Source organism: Entelurus aequoreus, linkage group LG16 (genome assembly GCF_033978785.1).
Source record: "Entelurus aequoreus isolate RoL-2023_Sb linkage group LG16, RoL_Eaeq_v1.1, whole genome shotgun sequence".
Lineage (NCBI taxonomy): Eukaryota > Metazoa > Chordata > Actinopteri > Syngnathiformes > Syngnathidae > Entelurus > Entelurus aequoreus.
Genome location: NC_084746.1, coordinates 51,131,968 through 51,141,727, shown reverse-complemented (window position 1 = coordinate 51,141,727; position 9,760 = coordinate 51,131,968). Strand labels below are relative to the sequence as shown.

Below are 9,760 nucleotides of genomic sequence, written 5' to 3'. Positions count from 1 at the left end.
GAGGAGACACATTTTTGAAGCTTCTCAGGTGGAATTCTTTCCCATTCTTGCTTGATGTACAGCTTAAGTTGTTCAACAGTCCGGGGGTCTCCCTTCTGCTATTTTAGGCTTCATAATGCGCCACACATTTTCAATGGGAGACAGGTCTGGACTACAGGCAGGCCAGTCTAGTACCCGCACTCTTTTACTATGAAGCCACGTTGATGTAACACGTGGATTGGCATTGTCTTGCTGAAATAAGCAGGGGCGTCCATGGTAACGTTGCTTGGATGGCAACATATGTTGCTCCAAAACCTGTATGTAACTTTCAGCATTAATGGCGCCTTCACAGATGTGTAAGTTACCCATGTCTTGGGCACTAATACACCCCCATACCATCACACATGCTGGCTTTTCAACTTTGCGCCTATAACAATCCGGATGGCTCTTTTCCTCTTTGGTCCGGAGGACACGACGTCCACAGTTTCCAAAAACAATTTGAAATATGGACTCGTCAGACCACAGAACACTTTTCCACTTTGTATCAGTCCATCTTAGATGAGCTCAGGCCCAGCGAAGCCGACGGCGTTTCTGGGTGTTGTTGATAAGCGGTTTTGGCCTTGCATATGAGAGTTTTAACTTGCACTTACAGATGTAGCGACCAACTGTAGTTACTGACAGTGGGTTTCTGAAGTGTTCCTGAGCCCATGTGGTGATATCCTTTACACACTGATGTCGCTTGTTGATGCAGTACAGCCTGAGGGATGGAAGGTCACGGGCTTAGCTGCTTACGTGCAGTGATTTCTCCAGATTCTCTGAACCCTTTGATGATATTACGGAGCGTAGATGGTGAAATCCCTAAATTCCTTGCAATAGCTGGTGGAGAAAGGTTTTTCTTAAACTGTTCAACAATTTGCTCAGGCATTTGTTGACAAAGTGGTGACCCTCGCCCCATCCTTGTTTGTGAATGACTGAGCATTTCATGGAATCTACTTTTATACCCAATCATGGCACCCACCTGTTCCCAATCAGCCTGCACACCTGTGGGATGTTCCAAATAAGTGTTTGATGAGCATTCCTCAACTTTATCAGTATTTATTGCCACCTTTCCCAACTTCTTTGTCACGTGTTGCTGGCATCAAATTCTAAAGTTAATGATTATTTGAAAAAAAAAAATGTTTATCAGTTTGAACATCAAATATGTTGTCTTTGTAGCATATTCAACTGAATATGGCTTGAAAATGATTTGCAAATCATTGTATTCCGTTTATATTTACATCTAACACCATTTCCCTACTCATATGGAAACGGGGTTTGTATTATAATGGTTGAAATCTGCGCTTTTGAGTGTTGTACGAGTTATTACGGTAATCTACGTCACAGCAGCTCACGGAGGAACTAAGCAGAAGGGGAAGGGTTTGTTTTCAGAGCAGCCAGCCCGAAAGGCGTGTGTCAGAAACAGATGTGGAGGCAGATTTTTACAACAAATTTCTGCATAAAAGTGATAATATATCATATCTTAGGTGTTTATTACACTTTGCATTCATATTTTGCTGTTTGTTACATTTTTGTTGTGTTTTGCTTGATTGTAAAAGATGTCTATCGAGGAGCGATGTTCATATGTTGTTAATATTCAGTGTTTTATTGTTCGTAGTTAATATTGTAAATCCCACTTTCTGTATTTTAATGTACATTTTGGGTGTCTTATTCAGTAAAAAAAATGTAAAATTCCATTCCGTTTTTTTGAGGTGGTCTCAGGTCTGTCATAACTTTTTAAAATTCTATCGGACATTGTGACTTTTGGTATTAGTGTTCCTGAAAAAAAGGGACCCAAACACACATACTGTACAGCAGGTTTTTACAGCTAAATGTGTGTATATCATTTATACACACATACACATTGGCCCCCCTAGGCACATTTTTTCTCTCAATGGGGCCCCCGAGTCAAAATATTTGCCCGGCTCTGCCTTACTGAGTATTCCTTTACACTAGGGGTGTCAAACTCATTTTAGATCGGGGGCCGCATGGAGAAAAATCTACTCCCAAGTGGGCCGGACTGGTAAAATCACGGCACGATAACTTAAAAATAGAGACAACTTCAGATCGTTGTTTAAAAATAGAACAAGCACATTCTGAAAATGTACAAATCCTAATGTTGTTGGGTTTTTGTTTTTTTACATTTACATGTTGCGGTTAATAGTATTCTATCTTTATTCATATTGTTTGAATTAATTATGTGATAGTGTTCATCAGTCAACTCATTGGTGTTGATTTTCAATCTATCAAGATAAATTACAGTATGTTATTTATGTAGTTTGATCATTTTCCTCGACTGATGTACTATAACATCATGTGGTTTATTTTGTACATTTGTAGCATCATCTACAAAGATACAAAGAATTGCTATTGCGACATCCAGTGGACACATTTAGAACAGCTGTTTCTTTCATTCAAACATTTCAGGTACATTTTTATACTTAGCAAACTCATCCCACGGGCTGGATAAAACCTGTTCGCGGGCCTGATCCGGTCCTCGGGCCGTACGTTTGAATTCAACCCACTGGGATTGATACAGTGTGCAGAACACCAGTGATTAATATTGTTGAACCTTATGATAACCTTTGGAGTTTGGATCTCTATACGGGCCTAAAATGCTTTAGTAGAACCTCGAAAGTCGCATTTCACAAACATCATACAGTTTTACCAACTTTTTTTTGTGTCTGATCACATCAGGGGCCGTACTTATCAAGCTTCTTAGAATTACTCCTAAGAAGTCTGCTAAGAGTTGACTTAAGAGTAAATAAATTCTTCGCTGAAAGCTGCACTTAAAAGTTAGTTATCAAGCGTCTTACTCACACTTTCAGCGAAGTGTAGGACTGAATCTTAAGTGTCACACTCAGAGCTGAATTACGACATTACTATGAGCCGTAAACGGAATTTTAGGTGACGTCATTTCTGTGTCCATAGAAATGACCAATCACGGAAGGGAATCCGTTGTCTAAGAATAAAGAAATATCTTGGAAATATTTAAGTGGACAATGGGAGTGTATATTTTGACAATAAACTACAAAATAATACAAAACAAACTAGTCCCCGCCGGCACTCACGCTACCGCTCCCTCTCTTCTCTCGCCCACACACTCACTGACGTCACTCACCTCACGGCCACACACATACGCTACTGTCATAACATTTTCTTTCCAATTCATTAATTAGGCAACTAATTTGAAACTGGTGTGGTGGCTCTATATATACTAGCCCACTGCAGACACATGCAGAAATCAACAAGGAATCGAAAAGTATTAAATCTGTGACAAAAATAATATCCGCTCTGTCTAAACGATACCGTTTGATCAGCTGCTCGTCATAAAAAAAAACAAAAAAACATTGTTCCGTTCCCTGAACGTTGGCGCACGTCTCTCTCGCCTCAGTGCCATCCCCTGCTGGCAACTCCTAACCACTTAAGACACCTCTGAAGGTCTCTTAAATATCGTGGAGAGTAGGAGTGATTCTTAGACTTAAGAACGTTGATAAAAAGCTTTTATTCTTAAGTTTGAGAGTAGGACTAAATTTCGCAAATTCTCAGGACTTAAAGGCCTACTGAAACCCACTACTACCGACCACGCAGTCTGATAGTTTATATATCAATGATGAAATCTTAACATTATAACACATGCCAATACGGCCGGGTTAACTTATAAAGTGACATTTTAAATTTGCCGCTAAACTTCCGGTTCGAAACGCCTCTGAGGATGACGTATGCGTGTGACGTAGCCCGGCGAACACGGGTATGCCTTCCACATTGAAGCCGATATGAAAAAGCTCTGTTTTCATTTCATAATTCCACAGTATTCTGGACATCTGTGTTCGTGAATCTGTTTCAATCATGTTCATTGCATTATGGAGAAGGAAGCCAAGCAAGCAAAGAAGAAAGTTGTCGGTGCGAAATGGACGTATTTTTCGAACGTAGTCAGCCACAACAGTACACAGCCGGCGCTTCTTTGTTTACATTCCCGAAAGATGCAGTCAAGATGGAAGAACTCGGATAACAGAGACTCTAACCAGGAGGACTTTTGATTTGGATACACAGACGCCTGTAGGGAACTGGGACAACACAGACTCTTACCAGGATTACTTTGATTTGGATGACAAAGACGCAGACGTGCTACTGTGAGTATGCAGCTTTGGCTTTTTTTTGCGTATGTACGTAACTTTTTTAAAATATATAAGCTTTATGAACCTTGGGTTAGGTGAACGGTCTTTTGGGCTGAGTGATTGTGTGTGTTGATCATGTGTTTGAATTGTATTGGCGTGTTCTATGGAGCTAGGAGCTAGCAGAGGAGCTAGGAGCTAGCATAACACGTACCGTACCGTATGTGCGCGTCACGTACGTAACTTTTTAAAAATATATAAGCTTTATGAACCTTGGGTTAGGTGAACGGTCTTTTGGGCTGAGTGATTGTGTGTGTTGATCGGGTGTTTGAATTGTATTGGCGTGTTCTATGGAGCTAGGAGCTAGCAGAGGAGCTAGGAGCTAGCATAACAAACACGCAGGTGTTATTATGCAGGATTAATTTGTGGCATATTAAATATAAGCCTGGTTGTGTTGTGGCTAATAGAGTATATATATGTCTTGTGTTTATTTACTGTTGTAGTCATTCCCAGCTGAATATCAGGTACCGTGAGTATGCAGCCTTGGCTGCTAAACATTCGATAACTTGACCGTATGTGCGCGTCACGTACGTAACTTTTTAAAAATATATAAGCTTTATGAACCTTGGGTTAGGTAAACGGTCTTTTGGGCTGAGTGATTGTGTGTGTTGATCAGGTGTTTGAATTGTATTGGCGTGTTCTATGGAGCTAGGAGCTAGCAGAGGAGCTAGGAGCTAGCATAACAAACACGCAGGTGTTTTTATGCAGGATTAATTTGTGGCATATTAAATATAAGCCTGGTTGTGTTGTGGCTAATAGAGTATATATATGTCTTGTGTTTATTTACTGTTGTAGTCATTCCCAGCTGAATATCAGGTCACCCCCGGCTCTCACAGCATCTTCCCTATCTGAATAGCTTCAACTCCCCACTAGTCCTTCACTTGCACTTTACTCATCCACAAATCTTTCATCCTCGCTCAAATTAATGGGGAAATTGTCGCTTTCTCGGTCCGAATCTCTCTCACTTCATGCGGCCATCATTGTAAACAATAGGGAACTTTGCGTATATGTTCAACTGACTACGTCACGCTACTTCCGGTAGGGGCAAGCCTTTTTTTTATCAGATACCAAAAGTTGCAATCTTTATCGTCGTTGTTCTATACTAAATCCTTTCAGCAAAAATATGGCAATATCGCGAAATGATCAAGTATGACACATAGAATAGATCTGCTATCCCCGTTTAAATAAAAAAAATTCATTTCAGTAGGCCTTTAAGTGTAAAATGGCACTCTAAGAAGCTTGATAAGTACGGCCCCAGATGTGTAAGTGGGACAGTCAGAGTTGCTAAGAATTACAGGTTCATAGAAGAATCTATGGAACTGCTTGGGGTCATTTTTGACCCCACTTGTTAAAGAGTGGGTAGTGATACAAACACCGCAATTCCTTAATATTAATGAAAAAATAAATACAAATGCCAATGGCTAAGATGGCTGTTTTACAGCAAGCAGTACGCAAACTGAGTACAAAAGAGACTTAAATCTTCCTGCAAAAATCAAACTATGCAATGGAATAGATCCCTATACTTTATCAAAAAAAGATTTGTCGAGTGATATCAAGGATTATACGCCGATCGTGTTCTCAGACATATCAAACTATTGTGCTCCAGACGCATTTCTACATGACTAGACAGAAGGAAACTTTGAAAAGCATGGAAGAGATCGGTAGGTTGGAGTTCAAATCCCAGCCGAGTCATACCAAAGACTATAAAAATGGGACCCATAACCTCCCTGCTTGGCACTCAGCAACAAAGGGTTGGAGTTGGGGGTTAAATCACCAAAATGATTCCCGGGCGTGGCGCCGCTGCTGCCCACTGCTCCCCAAGGGGATGGGACAAATGCAGAGGACACATTTCCCCACATCTAGTGTGTGTGTGACAATCATTGGTACTTTCATCTTTAATCTTTAAAGTCTACAACTTCTTTGTGTGTGGCTGGGTCAAGGAAATTGGTATCAAGACTCTCCCGGATAAATATGTATCGTTTATGCTCGGGTAAGCTTACATTTTATGATTTAACTTCGCGTCTTCTGATATTTGTTGGTGTTGCACGCGCCGTTTACTAGTAGAGTGTTTTTCTCCGTTTTCATCAAAATATAACTATACATGTCAACATTGTGTGTGTGTGCTGAAAGCTTCATTCATGATTGTTGTCTTTGGTAAAAGCTTAACTCTTTTAGGTTTTGCTCACATTTGCTTTCTTTTATTTAGACTGGCAAAGTTGGTGCTTTTGAAAGAAATACAAAAAATATCAAGATAATACTTTAACGAGAAATAATAAACGTTAAAAGTATATCAAACAAACCTTTAATGAAGTGATCACTGCAAACTCATGCATTCTTTGACTCTGGTCCCTTGGACTGGAGTGTGAGCTGCATGCTATCTCCTCGTCTCGTAAAATTTTGCACTCTTCCGCCCTTTTTGATTACCTCTCGAGGAACTCTGAAGAAACGTTTATCCTTTTCACAATTAAAACGATTCGTACAGCCAAAACGACACAAGCAAAGGGCCGTTTTTCTTTGAGAAAGGCTAAATGGTGCCTAATACCCACTGAGAACAGAGCTAGCTTGACCACTATGCATATTTAATGGGGGGGGGGGGGGACGTGAGCCGGACGTGATGTCCGTAAAATCCAAGCAATATTCCTTAATGACCATTTTTCTCTTTTGTGCTGCATTGTATGTCCTGCACAGCTCCAGCCGAGCGAGAGCCTGCGGGGTAGAGCGGAGTCATGGATAGAGCGGCGCAATGACACACGAGAGCCTCGCCTATTCCCAGCTGTCGGCCAAGGCCGCCGCCCTGCGCGTGATCCACCTGCCGCTGTCCGTGTGTGGTTCTCTGGCACAGCTGCAGGTGCGTAACGCCGCGGAAGGTTTCTGTTCAGGTTTTCCCCTAGCTTGCCAATATGCATGTAGCGGTAGGGGTGTGGCTACGGGCCTGGTCAATGTGACATCATCATATAAGTTGCATAATTGTTGACACATATATGTATATTTTTTGAATGCTAAAAATGTACAAAAAAATCGTTTTTGCAATATATATTCCAACAATATACATCACTCTTTGGTATGTAAATGATAATCAGACCATTTCAAGACAGGTTACAAAGGTTTCTAATTTAGCTGCAGATATTTGCATAAACATATTACATCACTTCCGGTTGCATTATTTGATCAAAACTATTCCATCAATCAATTAAAGTTTGCAAATATAGCCCTTGATTACAAATGTCTCAAAGGGCTGCACAAACCACAACAACATCCTCGGCTCAGATCCCGCATCAGGGCAAGAAAAAACTCAACCCAATGGGAACAATGTGAAACCCTGGCAGGGACCGCAGATGTGGGAATATTATAATGATTCTTGTAAGAACTTAGTTTGCAGAGAATGTTACATTGCGTCGAGGACGCGTTCCTTCTCTATTTGTTGTCAGATTTGCGGAACACAGCTAGAATGTGTCCTCAACATGCATTATCACAATATAAAGTATTAAAAGCTCTATCGTTGGACAAATATATTATCATTTATATCGTCTATATATACCTTCTTTGGCTCTCAGATTTTATGTAAAAAAAAAAAGTGGTACTTTGGGATACGAGTATTGGTTCTACGACGCAGTTCGTACTTTAGAAAACTTGCCTTCGCTGTTGAAATGAATTAAAATCAGTATAATAATTGGTGCTTGCCTCCCCCAAAACACCACAATTTTAACATGTAATGTAAAACGTACGTCTTTAAAATTATATTTTAATTAAGGAATATTGTATGAAAATCAATACAATAGAAAGTCCTTTAAACAACTGCTATAGTTTTATGAAGTAAAGTAATAACGTACAGCATTTACTTGGAGAGTGGACGTCTACGATATCTCCTCGCTGATTCTCTGTCAAACACACCATCATTAGCTTCTCCATATTTTCATGAATAAATGTCCGCCGTTTAGATATTATTTTAACAAGATGTTATCAACTCATTCGGCTTCAGTATAGTGCAGACGAGCGGTGCTACGCTCCAACTGCTTCACCAAGTTAGCTAGCTACATGCTCGGTCGTGTTTTTGATGATTTATTTATTTTAATTCAAATAATATTATTCGTTTCAGCACTCTCCTTCTCACTCGCTTTCTTCCTCCCCACAATTGTAAAACTAATTAATGTCCATCTCTAGCTGTAAGCTAATGCTAGCAAGTAAGACCGCATTTTTTTCGTCTGATTTGACAGGGTTCACTGTGACGTTCACTATGCCAAGTAGTGGTGGGAAGGATCGTTACCCAAATTGTATATCGATGTTGATTTAAACTGGATTTGTTGAGTCCGTTCACATAGATGGGTTGCTTACATCAGTGTTTTTCAACCTTTTTTCAGCCGAGGCACATTATTTTCATTGAAAAAATCCAGAGGCACACCACCAGCAGAAAACATTAAGAAATGAAACTCAACAGCCAATATTGACAGTAAAAAGTCGTTGTCGCAATTGTTGGATATGACTTTAATCCATAACCAAGCATGCATCAATATAGCTCTTGTCTCAAAGTAGGTGTACTGTCACCACCTGTCACATCACACCGTGACTTATTTTTTAGTTTTTTGCTGTTTTCCTGTGTGTAGTGTTTTAGTTCTTGTCTTGTGCTCCTATTTTGGTGACTTTTTCCTTTTTGTGGTATTTTCCTGTTGCAGTTTCATGTCTGATATTTCCGGCATCTACTCTGTTTCAGCAATCAAGAATATTTCAGTTGTTTTTATCCTTCTTTGTGGGGACATTGTTGATTGTCATGTCATGTTCGGATGTTCTTTGTGGACGCTGTCGTCCAGCATTCTGTTTTTGTTTACTATGTAGCCAGTTTGGTTTTAGTTTTGTTCTGCATAGCCTTCCTTAAAGGCCTACTGAAAGCCACTACTAGCGACCACGCAGTCTGATAGTTTATATATCAATGATGAAATCTTAACATTGCAACACATGCCAATACGGCCGGGTTAACTTATAAAGTGACATTTTAAATTTCCCGCCACACTTCCGCTTGAAAACGTTTTATTATGCTGACGTATGCGTGTGACGTCACGAGGACAAGGGAAGTATTCGGAGCCCGAAAAATCCTATACACAAAGCTCTGTTTTCATTTCATAATTCCACAGTATTCTGGACATCTGTGTTGGTGAATCTTTTGCAATTTGTTTAATGAACAATGGAGGCTGCAAAGAAGAACGTTGTAGGTGGGATCGGTGTATTAGCGGCTGGCTGTAGCAACACAACAAGGAGGACTTTGTTGGATAGCAGACACTAGCGCCGGCGACCTTACCTTGACTTCCTACGTCTCCGGGCCGCCGACCGCATCGTCGATCGCTGGAACGCAGGTGAGCACGGGTGTTGATGAGCAGAGGAGGGCTGGCTGGCGTAGGTGGAGCGCTAATGTTTTTATCATAGCCCTGACGAGCTCCCGTTGCTAAGTTAGCGTCGTTAGCAACAGCATTGCTAGGCTTCGACAGGCGTCAAATACACATTAACCGTGTATTTACATGTCCAGTGTTTGGTTCGGTGTCTCCTGATAGTAGTATTGTTGAACTTCTGTCTATCCTTCC

The 9,760-nt window shown here is 40.6% G+C and overlaps 1 protein-coding gene across 1 annotated transcript in view; it reads left to right on the top strand.

Annotated features, from left to right (window-relative positions):
* The window catches only part of miga1 (mitoguardin 1), a 51,390-nt gene that overhangs the window by 18,295 nt on the left and 23,335 nt on the right, over positions 1-9,760 (top strand). The gene's annotated exons all lie outside the window — the stretch shown is intronic.